Source organism: Macrotis lagotis, chromosome 4 (assembly GCF_037893015.1).
Source record: "Macrotis lagotis isolate mMagLag1 chromosome 4, bilby.v1.9.chrom.fasta, whole genome shotgun sequence".
In the NCBI taxonomy this organism is placed as follows: Eukaryota; Metazoa; Chordata; class Mammalia; order Peramelemorphia; family Peramelidae; genus Macrotis; species Macrotis lagotis.
In genome coordinates, this window is record NC_133661.1 from 235,391,107 (window position 1) to 235,411,901 (window position 20,795).

General features: G+C 33.5%; 2 pseudogenes; one reads left to right on the plus strand and one right to left on the minus strand.

Moving 5' to 3' along the window:
* Positions 1-13,441: 13,441 nt before the first annotated feature.
* Positions 13,442-19,034, minus strand: LOC141522879 (V-type proton ATPase subunit E 1 pseudogene; annotated as a pseudogene).
* Positions 19,035-19,319: 285 nt separating this feature from the next.
* LOC141522880 (ras GTPase-activating protein-binding protein 1 pseudogene) lies at positions 19,320-20,019 on the plus strand (annotated as a pseudogene).
* Positions 20,020-20,795: the final 776 nt, after the last annotated feature.

Genomic DNA, 20,795 nt, shown 5'->3' on the forward strand with positions numbered 1-20,795 from the left:
CAGAGGGTAAAATAGCAACTGAGGGAATTCACTGGTTACCTCCTGAAAGAGATCACAAAAGAAAAACTTCCAGGAGTATTATAGCCAAATTCCAAAACTCCCAAATCAAAGAGAAAATTCTAAAAGCTGCCAGAAACAAACAATTCAACTACTGAGGCTCCATAGTCAGGATTACACAGAAACTGGCAGCATCTACAGTAAAGGCTTGTAGGCACTAGAATATGATATTACAGAAGGCAAAAGATCCTGGTTTACACCCAAGAATCAACTCCCCGGCAAAACTGAACATCCTCTTTCAGGGGATAAGATGGATTTTAAATGAAACAAGGGACTTTAAAACTTTCCTATTGAAACAACTGGAGCTGAACAGAAAGTTTGATCTCCAAATACAGGACTCAGGTGGACTATAGCGAGAGTGGAAAAGAAGCACTAATTATGAGGAATTTAATGATGTTGAACTGTTTGTATCCCTGCATGGGAAGAAGCTACTGATAACTCATATGAACTTTCTCATTTATAAGAGCTGTTAGAAGGAGCATATAGAGACAGGGCATAGGAAGGAGCAGAATATAATGGTATAATATAGTAAAAAGATGGAGTCAATGGATAATAAAGGAAAGTACTGGGAAGAAGGGAAAGGAGATGAAGAAGCTGAGAAATTTCACAAGAGAGTCAAGGAAAAAAAACTTTTTAATGGAGTGGAATGGGGGAAGACAAGGGGGAATGAGTGAGCCTTCATCCTCAGCAGAAATGTTTCAGAGAGGAAATAACATACACACTTAATAAGGTATAGAAATCTAGAGAAAAATGAAAACGAAGGGATGGGATAAAGGTAATGGGGGGAGGGATGGGGGAATAGGTGACAGAAGATAAGAAAGATTGTGGGATATGGTACTCAGATACAACACACTTTGGGACAGGGCCAGGATGAAAGGAGAGAGAATAGAGTAAATGAAAGTGGGGAGCAACAGTGGGAAAAATATTGAAGCAACTTCTCTAGTGAACTTATGATAAAAAAAAAAAAGCAACTCACCCCAGAGAGAGAGCTATTGAATCTGAACACAGACTGACGTATATATTTTTTCTCTCTCACTATTCTTGAGGTTTCTCATCTTCTTGGGGGGGGGTATGTTTACTCTTATAACAAAATTACTGCAATAATATAAATTAAAAATAAAAACCACATAAAAACAAATTCTGGGACTCCAGGTTAAAACCCCCTACTAAAACAACAACAACGACAACAAAAAATGGTGCTGGCCCATCCACATGGAAGAAGAGTCTATATGAACCAGGGAAGAAAATTATGTGTTCTTTGGTCATTGTCTCCATGGTTCCAGTTCTATATTCTAAGCCTCTGGTTTATTTCCAGACCAGGTACACTGAATCTTAAACTGCCTCAAGCAAAGTTGGGGCACATATAGGACATCAGAGAAATAAAAAAGTTCCTTTTAAAAAAATAAGTTCATTTAAATTTTATATTTATGAATGTAGTTCCTGTTGCTGTTACTGTTTATTGCTGCTGTGGCAGAGGTTATTCTTGTGATGACAGCTATTAATATAAAAGTTAGATGCTCCTTTCACTGTTTATCTCTACTCATTTACCTGGTCAATTTTAGTGATTACATTTCTAAAAGACTCATGGTGATCAAAAAATTCTGTGATATCCACTTGCTTTAGAGAAAAATATAAATAAAAATTTGACAGAACAAATGTCCAATCTATTTTTAAACAATAACTACAGCCAGATAGCAAATAGAAAGACAAGTAAAACCATGATAACAACTTTTTAAAAAAAGTTTAGTGTTAGTGCTACTTCTTAATTAAATTCTGTTAGCTATTGTTTTCTTTTGGAATTTTTAAATTTCATTAGCTACATCTTTCTCAGGTTACTCAAAGTTAATAAGGGTACTTAAAGGTGCTATAATTTTGCCTATCCCAGTATATCTTTCTTCAGTGGTTTAGAAAATAGCATGAGAGAACTTTTTCTGTCTTGATCGGGATTTTTCTGATTTGGTTTCTCTAAGTCAAAATCACTTTTAAATTTATCTGAAACACACACTCCTAAGTCTACAAACCTCAATTAAGTGAACACACAAGTAAATAAATACTTACATCTATATTTTAATCTCCTAAATTGAAGAAGAATATATACTAAGAATGGGATTAATGAATACCATCTCTGATAGGGAAGGTATTAATATTTCTTTTTGTTGCTAAGAACTCTAACTATTGTTTAGTGCCAAGTAACATAATATTACTGAAGAATAATTTTTTTTTAAATTACTGATGGAAGTCTTTCTGGTTTGCTACCAAAAGTTATCAGTTGAGTCAATAAATTCCAGTGTCATCATTGGAAAAAATGGTCAAACTAAATCTAAGGGGACAGAGATAAAAAACACAACATTTTAAAAAACAACAGCTTCTTTTGAAATTCATATTTGTGTTTTGTTTTATACTGTTCTAAGTTGTCAAACCATGCAACATGAAAAATATTTCTTTGAAAAAGTTTTGGAAGAGAGCTTTCTAAATTCTTTCATTCAAACATCTTCATTCCTGCCCTTGAGATATATGGTTAGACAGAATTGATTTAAAGAAGTCATTTTGTATTTTAAACCTCGACTTTAAAACAATATTAAATTATATTTTAAGAAGAAAATATAATATAAAAATCAGGAGAAGATTCTTCATTCTTCCTTAGAAAGAATAAAGGAATAAATTCCACAATATTGTACTATATTGTGAGAGGAAAAAGGATGGAATTTATTTTTAAACCTGAAATGAAATCAATTGATTGATAATATATAACAAAGTCTGACTTTTACAAAACTTAATACAGATGGATAAAGACTAAGATCAGAAATTGAATTAAATGGTTTTTTACATTTGACTTCTAGCATTTCCTATAACTCAAAAAGGTCAGATTCAGGAGACTGAAAAAAACCCAGAAGAAAAGAAGAAATAGGAAAGTGTGATGCAGATCACAGTGTCTAGCTAAGGAAAACTGAAAGAAATTTTCTGGTGGAAGTAGGGGTTCTGATTTTTCCAAACTGAATTTTCAGCATTTCATCATTTAACTCACTTGCTGAATAATAAATTTTCTTTTCATTCTAATCTCCCCTAGGGAGAGAGAAGTTCTGGACCTCCAGTGACTTCTTTTTTAAATTACACTGAAAGAGGACATCATATACTTCTAGGACATCTCCCAAACATGACCAGGCTCATGTGTCATTTTTATCCTCCATGCTTTTCAACTCTAACTCATATATGTATATGTACACATACATACATACATACATATATATATATATATATGTCTTTCCTTAATTAAAATATAATCTCCTTAAGGGTATCTTTCTTACTTGTCTTTCTATGTTCAGCACTTAGCATGTCATATTATGTACTTGCTAGTCACATTATATACTTAAAAATCCTTGCTTTTCACCTTTTTTCTCCATTCATTCTTTTATATATATATATATATATATATATATATATAAATTTTTCCAAAATACTTGCAATAACTAGAATTTATATTAATCCTACATCTTTCTGCATGAAACAATTAATTTCTGATTGTCCACAATGTCATCAATTCATTAATTAGTGAAATTTAATTTAATTCAGTATAATTCATAATCATTCTCTCATTCCAACTAACTTTTCCAGTTTTATTTCATGTAACTTTATTCATGTAATATATGATTTTGTTCACTTACACAAAATATTAATCTGCAAAATCTAACACTCATTATATCATCCTATTTAAGTAATCTATCAGTCATCTTTGGATAATATTCTGCTATGCCAAATCTGAGCTTATATGCAAGTCATTTGTATTAACTCTAAAAATATGACAAAAAACCATAGAATTCTGTCAATTCTTTCAAGATATGTGGAAGTTCATTTATTCCTAACTGAACTTGTTAGACCTCTCTTCACCATGCCCCTTTCTTCAAAATCCTTATTTTTTCTATCGCCCCTCCTTATGTTACTCAAATTTGTTTCCAGATTCTTGAATTATTTTACTAGCATTTCATTCTTACTAATTCAATGATTACTTAATATTTATGTAGAGTTATAATTATGGTAGGCATGGAGGGGAAAATACTTAAAGTTCATGAAACTTATAGGGTGCCAAATGATTTATTTTGAGGAAGAAGAGAGGGAAAAGGTAGAGGTGCAAATGAAGCAGGCATTGATTAATGGCATGGAGGAACATGTGAAAGGATGTTGAGAATGGAGGCATGAGCAGGAATCCAGCTAATCACATACCAGAATCCTTCAACCTGATGAGTGGAAGAACACAAGCTCTGGTTTGGTTTAAGGATATGGAGAAAAACTCAGAACTGACTCAGTGATGTCTTCTCTTCAGTGTGAATAGTGAGTGTGTCTCCAATGGCTGCTTTAGGGCATATCTTGTTATACTTGAATCCCAAGTGTTGATTTTCTTGTGGGAGAAAGGAAGTTGGGGGGAAGACAGACACTCTCTATATCCAGTCCTGATGGACCCCTAGCTCCAAAACTCTTCCCTCTTCTCAAACTTTCCTGAGCCCCACAGAGAGGGGTTAGGACAAAAAAAATAGGTTGAAGTTTAGTAGACCAAGCAGTGGGTGCTTAGAAATGGCCTTCAAGGGAAGAAAACTGGATGACCACAAGAACTATAGTTTCAAGTCATCTCATCAAAGCCTATACCTGGAGAAAGGGAATGTATTATAAGCAGGTAAGAATATGGGCCAGAACTAGTGGAGGAAGTGAGGGCTTCCTTGAATTTTCTCTATTTTACTCATTTATGGAGTTTTATTTCCCCTGAAACTCTGACCTCCTAAACTGTTTAAATGTTTCCGAGGAAAAATTAGTGGGCGATAATGAAACTGAGAGAAATAAAAAAATTAATGAATGAATTAAGATTACATCTGGGTTCTCTTCATTTCCAAGGCTGTATTCTTTGACCCTCTAATTGAAGTTTGATCTCCCTGAAGGATTCAGTCTTTCTAGGTATATTCTCCTCTCAATTTCATTATTTGTATTTCTGTTTCATTCTTTCTATAATGAGAAGACTAGACAATTTATTCTCTAAAGTCTCTTCAAATTCTGATAATCTGAGTATATGAAATTTGTGTTCTATTTGACTTCACATCAGTCAAATTCTAATTTCAGTAAGAGTTCCACAAGTCTTTCTCAATGACCTTGGATAGATCGCTAATATACGGAGGGATTGTATATTTATCTTCTATAAGTTTAGAGTTGGACTAGCTAATCATCTTCCACAACTAGCATGATATTTTGAGGATTTTTTTTTGAGAGTGGAAGGAGGGAGAGCTTATATCTCTTTATATTTCTCATATTCTTTCCTAAAAGCATATGCTTAAATAGTTGATAAATTAATAGATTTTAATGGGTAGTAGTTTAGTATATAGTTTTAAAATAGATAAATAGTTTAATAAAGACTCCCAGTTCAACTTCACTCTTCAGTCCTAAGAGACTTCTTTGATTCTATATATTATTTTTCATAATTGCTCCTATGGTCTGCATAATAAAGAAGCTAAAAATACTTATACTTTGAATGGTCATGTCAAATAGCTAGGAAATAGCATAACTGGACCTAGAACATAGATATGTTTTTCTAACATCTAAACAGGTATATTTTTCTATTCACCACACTGTTTCTACTTGAAGTAATAGAGATAGGATAGCATTGTTTGTTTTGGATTTCAGTGAAATCAATAATGTGTTTTTTTAGTTTGTTTTGAGAATTTTGTTTCTTTGGGGGAGAGGTAGAATTAACTGATGAATTGTATAAAAATTCATAACCTAACTTCAACTAAACCATGACATCAGGGAAGTAATGCCATGACAAGCATGTGAATTTGATTTGAGTGAGGGGGGGTGGTGTTCTAAGTCACCAGCCTCACTTTCTCCTCCTGAGTCATCTGGATCCAGTGGCCAAGATATGAATCAGTAAGACTGGAGATTGCCTTGGATGTGAGGCAATCAGGGTTAAGTGACTTGCTAGTTAGATTCAAATGTCTGAGGTTGAATTTGATCTCCCATCCTTCTGACTTCAAGGCCAGTGCTTTATGCACTACACTATCTATATGAGGTCTCATAAGAAAAAAACCTATAAAGAACACTGCATTGGATAAGGTTTTTCTAATACAAAAAAAGGCATCATACAGCCTAGATCTGTATAAAAAGATAGACAGAAGTCAAAAGAGAAACCAGTATTATTTCAAATGAGCAAATCCAAAACCTGCTATAGCTATGACCTGTGTTGCTCCTGGGACATTGGAAACATGATCACTCAGTTTCCTGTGGTATGTGATGCATTTGTTTTGACAGAAAACTCAGAGAATTAGGAAATCAGCTCTGATCATGAATATAGGACTCTGATAATGCAGTGTACTGATCTTTTTGAGTTCAAAAACCAGCCTCAGGCACTTATTTAGATTTTTGACTCTAGGATGGTCCCTATCCCTTTTTGCCAAAGTTTCATTATCTGTAAAATGAGATGGAGAAGGAAATAGCAAACCACTCATAAGCATTCTTATTTTAGATGATTTACTTTTTTTAGTACTTCTACAATCAAGGAGCATGTATTTGTTTATAATTCTTTTCTATCACCAAGATAATCTTCATTAGCATTTTGGTATTTTATAAGACCTTTATTTCCAGATTTAGCTAACTTGTACTGTATAGTGGAATCTCTTGTTTCAAGGGTAAAGACAATATATTAAGTTTTCTTGAATAATTCAAAATTCAAGTCAGGAATGACTTTTATAACTTCTCAGTACTAAAGACATATAAATGTGACTGTTTTCTTTAGTCCTCAATTCCTAATATTACTTATCCTTAACTTTTTGCATCTGGATCAATTTTTATAGTGAAGTTTCTCTAACAGTGTATTAGTATTTTTCCTCATCCCTTCAAGCACTTGTCACTTTTCTTTTCTATATTGTTAGACCTATAATAGAAATGAAATAGTACCTCAGATTTATTTTAAATTTCCATTTTATTTATTTTTGAAATTTTGGGGGCAGATTTTTATGTAATCATTTGTAATCTCTAATTCTTGAAAACAGTTCATGCCATTTGCAACCCTATCTGTTGGGAATGACTCTTAGTGATAAATATATATATATATATTTATGTCAGTTTCCAATATATTTTGAAAATCTGAAGTTCATCAGTTTTACCACTATACTATTTCTCTTGTATTTCTTTCTTCACACATTATAGTTAAACATTGAAAAATGAAATCAGAATTTTCTTTCTTTTTCCCCTCCTCTCATTTTTATTAGAGGGTTTTCATTGCTGTTGTTTTTTTGTTGGGAGAGAATAGGAAATTGTTTAGTGATAACCATACAAAAAATTAAAATAAGACAAAGTGAGTAGAGTATAAAGAAAAAGTGAACAAAAAAAAGACCTGCCGAGCTACTTTGAAAGCTACAAGTCAAATTTATCATATATGCAAGGTAGGTTTGAGAACTGATAAGTATCTTAGAAAATTTAATTTAAAGGAGCAAATATTTCTTCTCAGTCCTGAAAGTGACTGTTGGTTATTATGATCTTTGAGTTGAAAGGCAGGCTTTCTGGGAGTACTTAAAGGATATGCAAAGTTTGTGAAGCAAAAAATAAGAGGAAGAAGTAGGAACCTGATAAACAGCAATAGATTCAGTCTCTCCTACTCTACTCAGGGCTTAATGAACTGAGCCACAAGGAATTGACATCACAGGATCCATAGAAAAAGACAGAGAATGAAAGTAATGTTAGATTGCAACAGAAAAACAAAAAAATGACAAAAATCATTGACCTTTACAGTATTCAGAAAACTGAAGACTGACGTTCTTATAACCAACCATCTCTTTATTTACTTCAGGATGTTCTAAGAAAAGATCTCCTTCCACCCCTCCAAGACTTTTGTCTGTTCCTCTTCATTAATGGTCATTGTAACATATACTGCTCAATTAATTATTCAAACATTTCTAGTAATTTGAATTTACTTTAACCATAAAGGAACCAGGGGACAGCCAGAGATATATTTAGTTTTGGGGAAAAGAACAAAACTGATACTTGAAATCTGGAAATTTTTTTTTTTAACTGGGATCTCTGAGTTATTATTTTTGCATTTACTTAATATGAACTCCATAAGGCAGTGAAGGAAACTATCTCTTGTACCTGGAAACTATTTTCCCCTACTAGATTAAAAAAATGAACTAATTATAATTTAAAAAAACTCATTAAATCTAAATAAATAAATGAAAAAAGAAGAAGTTGGCAATGATTATGGGTTGATCAATAATCCTTTCCCCAGAAAAGTCATAACCACTAGTATCATACATATATTTAAAAAACAAAGGAAGCCTATATAAAAGAAATTTGGAATTTCATAAATAAGCCTCCTTACATTCTAATTTACATGTGAAAAATGTTCATTTTGTTTGCCGTTTATCCATTCTACAAGAAGAGAAAACAATTCTTAAATTGAATTTTTTATTTTTCCCTCATAAATCTATTTTTTGCTTACAAAATTCTCCCACTAACAAATGATTTTCAAAAGAAAAATTTCATAGTATACCCAACCATATGAAAGAATCATCAAATCACTAATAATAAAAGACTTACATTTGTAAGTCAAAATAACCCAGAGGTTTCTGGGAAGAATCAGAAAATTGTAAAGGATGATAGAAGACTGAAACAGGCAATGCTGTAAGGCGTGTAAGAATTCAGGTATAGTAAGATTTACTTGGTGGAGCTATGAATTATTAAAACTAATTGGATTTATGTAACTAAAGTTTTTAAAATGCCTATATTATTTTGCCCAAAGTTTACACTATTGGGAATGAGCCCCAAGGAGGTTAGTAACAAAAAGTTATCAAATGGACAAAAATATTTGTAATAGTATTTTGTGGTTTCAAAGAACTGGAAAAAATATATACCCCATATTAAGGATGTGGGTGGAGAAATGTGATATATCACTTCATAATGGAAATTACTCTTAAATAATGAAGAATATGATGAATACAGAGAAGCATGATATATGATCTGATGGAGAATGAAATAAGGAAAGACAAGGAAACAACTTATAAAATGACAAAAACATTGTAAATGGAAGGAACAATGACAAGAAGAATGTTCTAAAATGAATGTTGTTAAATACAAAGATCGAACAAGTTGAAACAAAGAATGGCAATGAATTCACTTTACTCCTTTGCAAAGGTGGGAAGACCACTAATATGGAACCTTACATATATTTTCAGATTTTTCCTCATATATTAATTAGTTTTACTGAGTGTTTTGCTCTTATTCCTCTTTTATCTTTTCTTTTTATCATTAAAATATTTCTATATGAAATTTTAATGAAAATTTATTATAAGATAGTGATTTTGAAGGTTAAAAAGATATAGAATGGGGATGAATTTAGTCACTATTGAAACAAAATAAATCAATAATATTTTAATTTTTTAAAAAAATCTCTCCATAGCCAGAATTCTGTATTCTGTATTTATTTTCTTTTGATTATTATTGTAGTTGAAATCTCTTGAAGTCAGTCAAACTATTATTTTTTCTTATGATGATATGTATATATATACATATATATATACATATATAAAGATAGCAATCTAAATTAATTTCTGCCAACTTTTCATTTCTCTAGTAGTGTTTTTTAAGTATCACTCTACTAGTAACTTATATTCTAGCTATTTGCTCATGTCACACACATCCCAACTCAATAAACTCCGGTGACTTTTTCTTGCCTCCAGGAGCAAATACAAACCTCTCTATTAAGCAAAGTTGTACCACATTCCTAATTTTCCAGTACTTTTATACCACACTTCACAATACATATTGTTTCATCCAATGATACTACACTTCTGTCTTGTTCCTTCAGCAAGACATTTTCTCCCTCCACTGCTGGTATTCTCTCTGGCTATCCTCCACCCCTGGAATGCTTTCATTCATCCATTCTGACCATTGACCTCCCAGAATTCCTTTAAGTCCTAGATAAGATGTTACCTTCTAAAGAAGGTGTGTCCAATCCAAAGCCTGGACTTTCAAAGCCTCTTCATGTGACTTTTGTTTCTAAATAAGAAAATGAGCACATATGATATTTCATGAATATGCCTTGTCCATGAAACCTCCTTTAGGGAGTATTTATATTTGCAATAATTATTTCCCCATAGGAAACATATGAAAAGTAAAAAAAGAAGAATAAAATTTTCAGATAAGCATTTTGAAAATATTTTTTGCATTATTATAGCCTCTATCAAACCAGATATAGATTTGCTGGTACTGAAAAAGCAACTCAGTGTTCACATTAAAAATGGGATGTTGGGGCAGCTGGGTGGCTCAATGGATAGAACACTGGTCCTGGAGTCAGGAGTACCTGAGTTCAAATCTTTAATAATCACCTAGCTGTGTGGCCTTGGTCAAGCCACTTCACCCCATTGCCTTGCAAAAAAAAAAAAAACCCTAAAAAAAATACAAATGGCATGTTCTTAATTGTTGTTTAAAAAATAAATGTTCTATTATTATGCTCATTATTCTTATTGCAATACTTTATTACATTTTATTGTACTTTATTACAATATTTCATTTTATTATTGTACTCATGGTTAATATGGCTTACATTGTAATCATAATAATGTGTATTATGTGTCCTTAGACAAGTTTTTATTAGGTGATCCAGTCCAGAAAAGTTAAAAGGTTGGACACCCATGTTCTGAAGAAAGCCTTCTCCAACCCCTCATATCTTCTGTCTATTAATTATTTCCTATTTATCCTATAAACAAGTCCCCCGCTCCCTCTCTCTCCCTCTTCCAGGGGGAACATATAGGCACTGTCTTTTGATTTCCTCTTCACTTTTTTAATTAGATATCCCTAGAGCAAGCACAGTTTGGCACAGTAGGAGCTTAATAAATGTTTACTAAATTGAATTGAAATTCTATGCTACTTTTTTGAATACTACTCATTATTGCTTATTAAGTCATTTCCCCAGAAATATTTTTCTATTTATTAATCTGTATCAAATATGTATATTTAATGTTATATAATTTACACATTTCAATATACATATTTAAATGTATATTGATAAATATAAATAATATAATATAATGATATAATATATGATATGATGTAATATGATATGATATCATATGATGTAATATGATATAATAATATAATATTATGATATGATATAATATAATATAATATAATATAATATAATATAATACAATACAATATAATACAACACAACACAACACAACACAACGCAATGCAACATGATATAACACGATATAACACGATATAACATGATATAACATGATATAACATGATATAATATGATATGATATGATATGATACAATACAATACAATAATATATTGCAATATAATGTAATTAAGATAATGTAAGATAATATAAAAGATAATGTAAGATAAGATGAGATCAGATAATAAATATACATATTTAATATGCATATATTTTAAAAGGGCAGTTAGGGGTTAGAACCTAGATGGCAGCATGAGGGCAGCATTTCCTGGTAACTCCATTGCCCCAAAACTCCAAAGGACAACAAATTATGACTCTAGGCAAAATGTAGAGGGGCAGAACCTATAGAAAGCCTGGGTGATATGCTTGGTCCAAGATAACTTAGAAGTTCTGTGGGAAAGGTGTGTTACACCAGAACCCAGAATTGGAAAAAAACTCTGGTTGCAGCACAGCCTGGGAACAGCTTGAATGAGTGGGGAGAGAATTCTGCTACCAGAATGAGTGTGGAGTGAGGGAGCACCCACAGAAACTGCAGCGAGAATCTGGAGAAAATAGCCTGCACCCCCAGAGATGGTAAGGTGATCAGGGAAGACTGCAGAGATTTCTCTGCCTTCCCTTCCAGTAGGATTCTGCTGTTTGCCTGCACTCAGATCTAAGTTGCAGTTTGGGCTTGCATACTAAGATAGCCAAGCAGGAACCCTCTTTTTAGCTCCCAGGCAGAGGGAAGAACAGGGGCCATCTACATATCAAAGCCCTGACAAGAATGCATAAGAACTTGGAGGAATAAAGGTCCCAGTGTGGTGTCCCCACCAAAAAAAAAAATAAAAAAACCCAAAGCCTTGGAAGTGCTGTGGATTGGTCTTGGGCTGAGGAAATGAATAAACAAGAGAAAAAGAAAAATCTGACAATAGACTTTAGTCCCATGGAAGATCAAAACATAATCAGATGACAACAAAAATGAAGCTTCCTTATTCAAAACCTCCAAGAGAAACAGAAAATGGGCTGAGACTACAGATGCGTTCAAAAAAAGACTTTGAAAAACAATTAAGGGAGGTTGAGGGAAAATTGGGAGGAGAAATGAGAGGCATAAAGATAAATCATGAAAACCAAATCAACAGCTTGGTGAAAGAAATACAAAAAAATACTGAAGTAAATAATATGTTAAAAACCAGTTTATTTCTAATGAAAAAAGCAAAAGAAAAAAGCAAATGAGGAGAAGAATGCCTTAAAAAGCAGAATTGGTCAGCTGGAAAAGGAGATAAAAAAGCTCTCTGAAGAAAATAACTCCTTCAAATGGAGAATGGAGCTAAAGGAAGCTGATGACTTTTTTTTTTTAGTTTCCCAGGAATGAACTACTTTAAAAGCCCAGTCTTTCCACATTTCCCAAGACTACTTATAGCAAGAGAAAGCTTGTAGAGGATAGTATTTACATGGTTACATGCTCTTGAATGAAATCCGCCATAGTTCACATCCTTTAGTCCAAATGAATTATTTTCCTACCAAATATCTTAGAATCCCTAAATCAGAGCTACCATTGTATTGGGCATAAAAGATCAGGGAGTAAGACAGTGACCTAGTACAGACCTTAAAAAAAAAGTAATTTATGAAGTAAATGCTCCAAAGTAGGTAGAAAGCTATTTTTCCCTAGATAATATTACCTCATCTCTCAAATCTGTAAACATCCTGAATAAGAGATTATTGTAGTTTGATCCATATATATTTTAATAAATAAAGCATATTCATAGCTTGGATTTTTGAATCACACACAACTGAGGAAAGTCTGTAAGCCCAAATAGTTAACAAGGGGTAATACTATTAATGCTGGAGTGAATGCATGCTCCATATATATATGTATATATATATATATGTATATGTAATATACAGAAATCAATACAAAGAGGCTAATGTACTGCACTTACAGAGCTCACTCCAATCTAAGGCAGATCACAGAAGGAGGATTCTCTGTGAACACCATGCAACTGATATGTATTCCCCCTGCCCCTAGGATATAGGAGATCAGAACTTAAGTTACTTCTGATTAACAGTTTTAAGTCCATAAATCCTCTCCCAAAGTTAACAATTAGGCTGGCAGCATTCTACACAAAGGTTATTCCACTGAAGAACATAGGACAGTGTCAAAGCATCAAAAAGGAGTAACATTGATAGTTTCTTCAATTTTAGATACTTTTATAACTTATCAATACAACAGATGGAATGGATTCCACCTCATCAGATGCTTAGTCCAAAAATTTCCTGTTGACATTAGCACCAAACAAAGCCCCACGGACTTCTGGCATCATCTGTTGGGCTATAAGGTCCAGTCTACTTTCTAGGGTATTAGAAACTTTTATTTTACGATCCCCATTATAGATCTCAGCACCTCCAGCTATTTCGTCTGGCAGGTAAGCCTCCTGATCAACTTGAACATCAACATCTCTTTTGTTTGCAATCTTGTACATAGGAATTGCTTTTTGCACTGCAGCCTTGACCAGAGGAAGATCTTCTTTCTTGCAACAGACAATCATTCGTGGCTAGAGTAACTGGTATAAACCCTGAAGGACCAGACCATCCAAAAAACACCTGATACCTGGTTTTCTCTTTCACTATCTTGGAGAGTCTCTGCTTTGCTTCATTTAGTAAGTCTGAAATAAGGTCATCTCTGGCTCTAAGGACTTTCAATCTTGCCTGATTCATCAAGTTGGACATCTGAATTTTTTTCTGCTGCTCAATTTGTTTCTCCCTCTTTTCATAATATTCCATTATCTTCAATCTTTGTGTTTGCACAAGTCGACCTTTCTCAGTGTTGAACTCTTCTTCTGCCTTTGCATCTATTTCTTCGGCCTTCTCATTTGCTTCCTGTTCAATGAAAGCCAACATGTGTTTGATCTGCTTTTGGACATCAGTAGTTTGAAAGCCATGGTGCCGGTGGCTGGGGAACGGTCGGCTTCCGAGCGCAGCCGAGATGACGGTCGGGCTGGCTGAGCGCTCCGGCTTTTCTTTGCTTCACAGGCTCAGCTTCCAAAACTGATGACTTTGCAAGAAATCAGGAAGAAATAAAACGCTTCTAAAAAAAATTGTCAAAAATTAGAAAAAAATATGAAATATCTCATTGGAAAAACAACCGACTTTGAAAAAAGATCCAGAAGAAATAATTTAAAAATTATTGGGCTATCTGAAAGCCACAATCAGGAAAAGAGCTTAGACTTCATTTTTCAAGAAATAATACAGAAAAATTATCCTGAGATCCTAGAAGCAGAGGGTAACACAGAAGTTGAGGGAATTCACCAGTCACCTCATGAAAGATATGACAAAAGAAAAGCTTCCAGGAATATTATAGCCAAATTCCAAAACTCCCAAATCAAAGAGAAAATGCTGAAAGCTCCCAGAAACAAACTATTCAACTATTCAACTATTTCAAGTCTCCATAGTCAGGGTAACACAGAAACTGGTATCATCTACATTAAAGGCTCATAGGCATTGCAATATGACATTCTGGAAGGCAAAAGAGCTTGGTTTACAACCTAGAATCAACTACCTAACAAAACGGAATGTCCTTTTTCAGGGTAAAAGATGCACTTTCAATGAAAGAGGGGACTTTCAAATTTTCCAATTGAAACAATCAGAGAGCTGAACAGAAGTTTGATCTCCAAATACAGGACTCTGATGAACTCTAGAGGGGGTGGATGAGAAGGACTAACTATGTGGAACTTAATGATATTGAACTGTTTGTATCCCTTCATGGGAAGAAGATATTGATAACTCATATGAACTTTCTCATTTAGAAGAGCTGTTAGAAGGAGCATATATAGACAGGACACAGGAAGGAGCCGAATATAATGGTATAATATAGTAAAAATTTGGAGTCAATGGGTGATAAAGGAAAGTACTGGGAGGAAGGGAATGGAGATGAAGAAGACGCTAAGAAATTTCACATAAGAGTCACAAAAAAACTTTTTTCAATGGAGTGGAATGGGGGAATGCAATGGGGAATAAATAAGCCTTCATTCTCATCAGAAATGGCTCAGAGAGGAAATAACATACACACTTAATAGGGTGAGGAAATCTATCTTACCCTAGGGAAAAATGGGAAGAAAGGGACAGGACAAGAGGGAATGGGGGAGGGAAGGGAGGAATAGGTGATAGAAGAGAGGGAAGATTGAGGGAGAGGGTACCCAGATACAATACAATTTTGGACAGGGCCAGGATGAAAGCAGAGAGAGCATAGCATAAATTGGAGTGGGGAGGAATAGAGTAGAGGTACAGTTAGTAATAGCAACTATGGGAAAAATGAAGCAACTTCTTTGGTGGACTTATGATAAAGAAAGCAACTCACCCCAGAGACAGAGCCATTGGAATCTGAACACGGACTGGAGTACACTTTTTTCCTCTCTATCTCTCTAACTATTCTTGAGGTTTCTCATTTTCGTGGGGCGTATGCTTACTTTTCTAACAAAGTTATTGTAATAATAGTAATAATAAATTAAAGTTCACTTGAAAATAAAGAAACCAGGAGAGATGGAAATTCAAGGAAGCCTGAAAAGATTTGTATGAACTGATGCTGAATGAGATGAGCAGAACCAGAAAAACATTGTACACTCTAACATTAACATGGGGGCAATGAACAACATTGATGGACTTGTTCATTCCATCAGTGCAACAATCAGGGACAATTTTGGGGTATCTTCATTGGAGAATACCATCTAGATCCAGAGAAAGAATCATGGAGTTTGGAAAAAAGACCAAAGACAACAGTCTTTAATTTTGGGGAAAATACCCATTATTTTACTATATAATTTTGCTATGTCTTATACTTTATTTTTCTTCCTTAAGGATACAATTTCTCTCTTATCAGATTCAACTTAGATCAGTGTATACCATGGAAACATTGTGAAAACTAATAAACTGCCTTCTGTCAGGGAGAGGAAAGGGAAGGAAGATTAGGGGAAAATTGTAAAACTCAAAATCAATAAAATAAAAAAATAAAAGGGCATCTAGGTGGCACAGTGGTTAGAACACTGACCCTGGAATCAGGAGGATCTGAGTTCAAATCTGGCCTCAGACACTTGACACTTGCTAGTTGTGTGACCTTGAGCAAGTCATTTAACTCCAATTGCTTGGAATCCAGGGCCATCTCTAATTGTCCGGATTCATACCTGGCTATGCTATTGAACTCAAATGCTTTGGAGGAAAAAGTAAGGAACATCACTGAGCACAGCACCCTCTCACTCAATTCTAATTCATGTACTTGCCATGGCATCACCTTCCTGATATCACAGTCAACTTCACGAATGAAAGACAAACAACAACAAAATAATTTGAGATAATGGTAATCCTTTGTCTATTTTCACATTTTTCTTCATTATTCATTGAGATTCTGGAATTTTGAAATAAAATGTTTTTATTTATAAATATTTATACTCCATAAATTGTTATGGCATTAGAACCATAAATAGAATTAATAATTCTATTTTTAGAATCAATTTTTTAGTATTAGCATGGCTCATTCATAAGTGGTAAATACCTCTTCATACATTTGTCATGATTTATTTTTGTTTGCTTGCTTCTTTGTGTCTCCATTTATTTTTATAAAGAATAGTTTTATTCATATTTTTTGCCAGTAAGTTAAAGAGCAAATACTTTATGGATTTTGAATGGAATTTAGTATTTCATTCTGATTTTCATTAAAATAGTAACAGCATGTTATTAAACTTAAAATATTGTGTATCTTTCTAATTTACTAAGCCATTAATCATATTTATTAATTTTTCCATTTCATTCTCTGTAGTTTTCACAAGACACTTATGTCACTGGAAAATAGGCATAATGTCATTTCTTCTTTGCCAATATTTTGATCTTTAGCTTTGTTTTCTTTTACCTAGAACTAAAATCTATAGAACAATGACAGATTGTGGAAAGAGTATACATCCTAGCTTGGTTCATAAGAATAAGAAGTATTCCAACATTTCTTTATTGGAAAAATAGAACTCTTGATGTTGTGTTTTTTGTTTGAATAAACATTCTTCCATGCTTATAAATAGTATAGTCTCTAACATGAATCAAGATTGTATTTTACATTTTTCCTGTAATTTATTGTAATTCTCATGTTTTCACTATATTTGTTAAAATAATAATAATATGGTGAATCATCATTTTATCCTTAGTAATAATTCAACTGTCATGTTGAATATTTTTCTTCATATATTTCTATTTTCTCTTCATGAAGATATACATTAATATGCTTTAGAGAACTTGATCTGTAGTTCTCTTTCCCCAGTTTGCCTTTCATTGATCTGGAAGTCAAAATTTAATTTATCTCATTAAAGGATTTGTCTCCCTTTGACTCTAATTTATTCATAGAATAAAAAGTTTTTTTTTAATCCATTCAGATTAACATCTCCCCTAAACTCATCCGAAATTAATTTGTGCTTTGTTTGATTTAATTTACCCCTCATAAATTTTGGTGGTTTAAGTTTTCTATTTATTGTTTGATAAGTTAAATGCTTTATATTTTCTTAAATATTCATCATTTTCTTTTCAAATCTCAGTTTGACTATTTTATCATTGTATGAAATGATTTATTATAACTATTTTATTACTTTTTATTTCTTATGAATTCATCTTATTAATTTTGAAGAATAATTTTATTTTTCCTATTTTCAAGTTAGATAGTTGTATCAATTTTAAAGATTTTATTTTTGTTTATTATTTCAATCTTCTTTTTTAAATTCACATTTCTCTTTTTGTCTTGTAATTTTCAATACTTCTTATTTTATATTTGTTAATGTGGTTTATTTGTTTATTTTTAATTTTAAATCAGTTAGTTTTTCTAAAATTAAGTATATTTTTAGAGATATTACTTTTCCTGAGGAAATTTTTTAACTTTGAATTTTACATGTCTTTTCATTTGTATTTGAGGAAGACTAGCATCTTGGTGTGAGGGTTGCGAGCCTTATTCAGATTTGCTTCTCACTTTGATGTCCATCTGAACCACCTAACTTTCTCCTGTGGTTCCAAGAACCTGCTGCATGCCCTGAAATCATGCAGGTGGACTAACCCAGGTTGAGGATAACTGACAGTCTCAAGCTCATTGATGAGTAGTCAGGGCTGTCCACCCCAAGCATGTGAAGTGTTCCATTGATGTAATGGGCAGAAGAGAACAATTTGTTCCAACAATCATGAAGCTACTAGCTGAAGCACATAGAGTAGGTTAGACATCAAAGACAGCAGGGTCATCCACTGAGTCTAGAGCCATCACCATTTTCTTGACACTGTCTTGCTATGCTGGATCATAATGATTTGGGTAGAGAAAGTGGGTTGGATGATATGGTGCAGCTCTATCTAATTTAAATCCAATTTAGGCACACAGCAAAAGACATTACTCACAACCAATCTGTGGTAGAACATTCCAAGCCCGTATTGGTCTGATCAGCCACAGTTGGATACCCTATAATTTGTCTCAAACATAGTGATGTCATTTTGCTTGTCTTCAATAATGAAGGACAAGAACCAACCAACCAATCAATCATTTTTTATTATTTTTACATTTGACCCAATTATTATTCAGGATGACATTATGAGGTGCAGACTCTGTTGGTGAGAGAGTTTTGCTACCCTACCTGCTGGGAGTGAATACTCTTCTTTTTCTGCCCAACCTTGCAGGTTGAAGTTAACCAAAGAGATGGTCATGGAGAAGCTAAGTTCCCTACTGATTGGGTGGGAATTTGTGAGACAATATTGTACTCTGCCAGACCAGGCACCAGACATGCTGCATAGGTTTTATGGACAGAGCTCATCTTTTGTCCATGGATTCCAGTGGAAAATCAGCTGATTCTGTCTATGGACCACAAGAATTCCATGAGAAAGTGATATCCCAAAACTTTATAAATTTTCACATTAAGATTTGTCATGAGGATGCTCATGCTACCTTCAGTGATGGCATTGTGGTCCAGGTGATAGGATTTCTGTCTAATAACCAAGCATTTCAGGGATTCATACGGACATTTTATTGCAAACAAATTCTATATTCATATGACATCTTCCAATATCAAGATGAGGTTTTGGGTGGCCAGTAAGAATGTTCCACCTGTTCCAGCATCCAAAATACCACCTCATATTGTTAAATTACCAGTTTCATAGGCTAGCCCAGAATTAAAACCAGAATCTCAGACACCTCCATAGAGGCTCCAGAAGGACTAGAGAATGAGGAAATAATAGACTAACATCCCATCCCAGAGGAGAACCAGATCAGTCAGTGAAGGTGGAGAACACGTTGAAATGGATACAAGGAGACCTGCAAACTATCCAGTCATTCAACAACTTATTTTTGGAAATCTTCCACACTATATGAGCAAAGCAGAATTAAAAATATTTCTTTCAAAGTTTCTGTGTTTCATTCAAGCTTGTGGAATTTTGAATTAATTGTGGTGGGAAGCTACATGATTTTGGTTTTGTGGTATTTGATGATTTAGACTTAGTTCAGAAGATCTTTGTCAGTAGGCCCATTTTATTCAGAGGTGAGGTGTATTTGACTTTTGAGGAAAATAAGACATAAGTTGCCAGAGAAGGTGATGGTCAAGATAATAATCCATGTGGACCAAAAGGACCATGCAGTGGGGTAGGTGAATTAAGAGGGCCTCTCCATGGCGGGATGTCTCAGAAACCAGGATTTGGAGCTGGAAGGGGGATTGATCAGTGTCAATCAATTTGGCACAGGTCTTCATTTTTCTGGTACAAACCTTTGCTCCTGTAGCCTTGGAAATTTCAGCCTTGAATAGCTTGGAATGTGACTCTAGACTATTATATAGACTGCTTACATTTGATAAAATTTCAGGTCCTTTTTGGTTGGTATTAATATTTTTGTTGTGTGTTGTTTTCATTTCCTGCTGCCTCCCCTAAGTCCTTGTCCCTAATTCCAGTTTTGTGGAACAATATTTCAGGAAAAGTTAATTTTTAAAGAAGAAAAAAGTAATGTCCCTGCTCATCTCAAACATGTGGTTTAGATATTTTTTTCTTTCATCTTCTTTTTTTAAATAACAGCAACTTTATCCCAAAGGATGATATCTTTAATTATAACTGATAATGGAATAATTTCCTTTTTCTTTTTCCATGTGCTCCAAGAATCTTAGAAATCCAGGATTAAACAAACATTTGGATGGCATGGAAGGACTCCAATTGCTCATTGAGGACCATGACTACTCTCTGGTTTGCAGTTGATGCTATTGGAAAAATTATGCTTTTCTCTGTGCCATGATTAAAAAAAATGGAATAAAGGATGTTCATAGAAGAAAAAAAGAATGACATTAACTTGTCTCCATTTATATCTACATGTGTATATCACTTGCTTATTTGAAGGTTGCTTTGTTTATTTGATGTTTTTCTACATTTGGGGGGCTCTTCTAACCTCTCTCTCTCTCTCTATACACACACACACATACACACACACACACATATATATATATATATATATACATATATATATATATATATACACACATATATAAAACATTCAGAGTGCTGTGGGAAAGT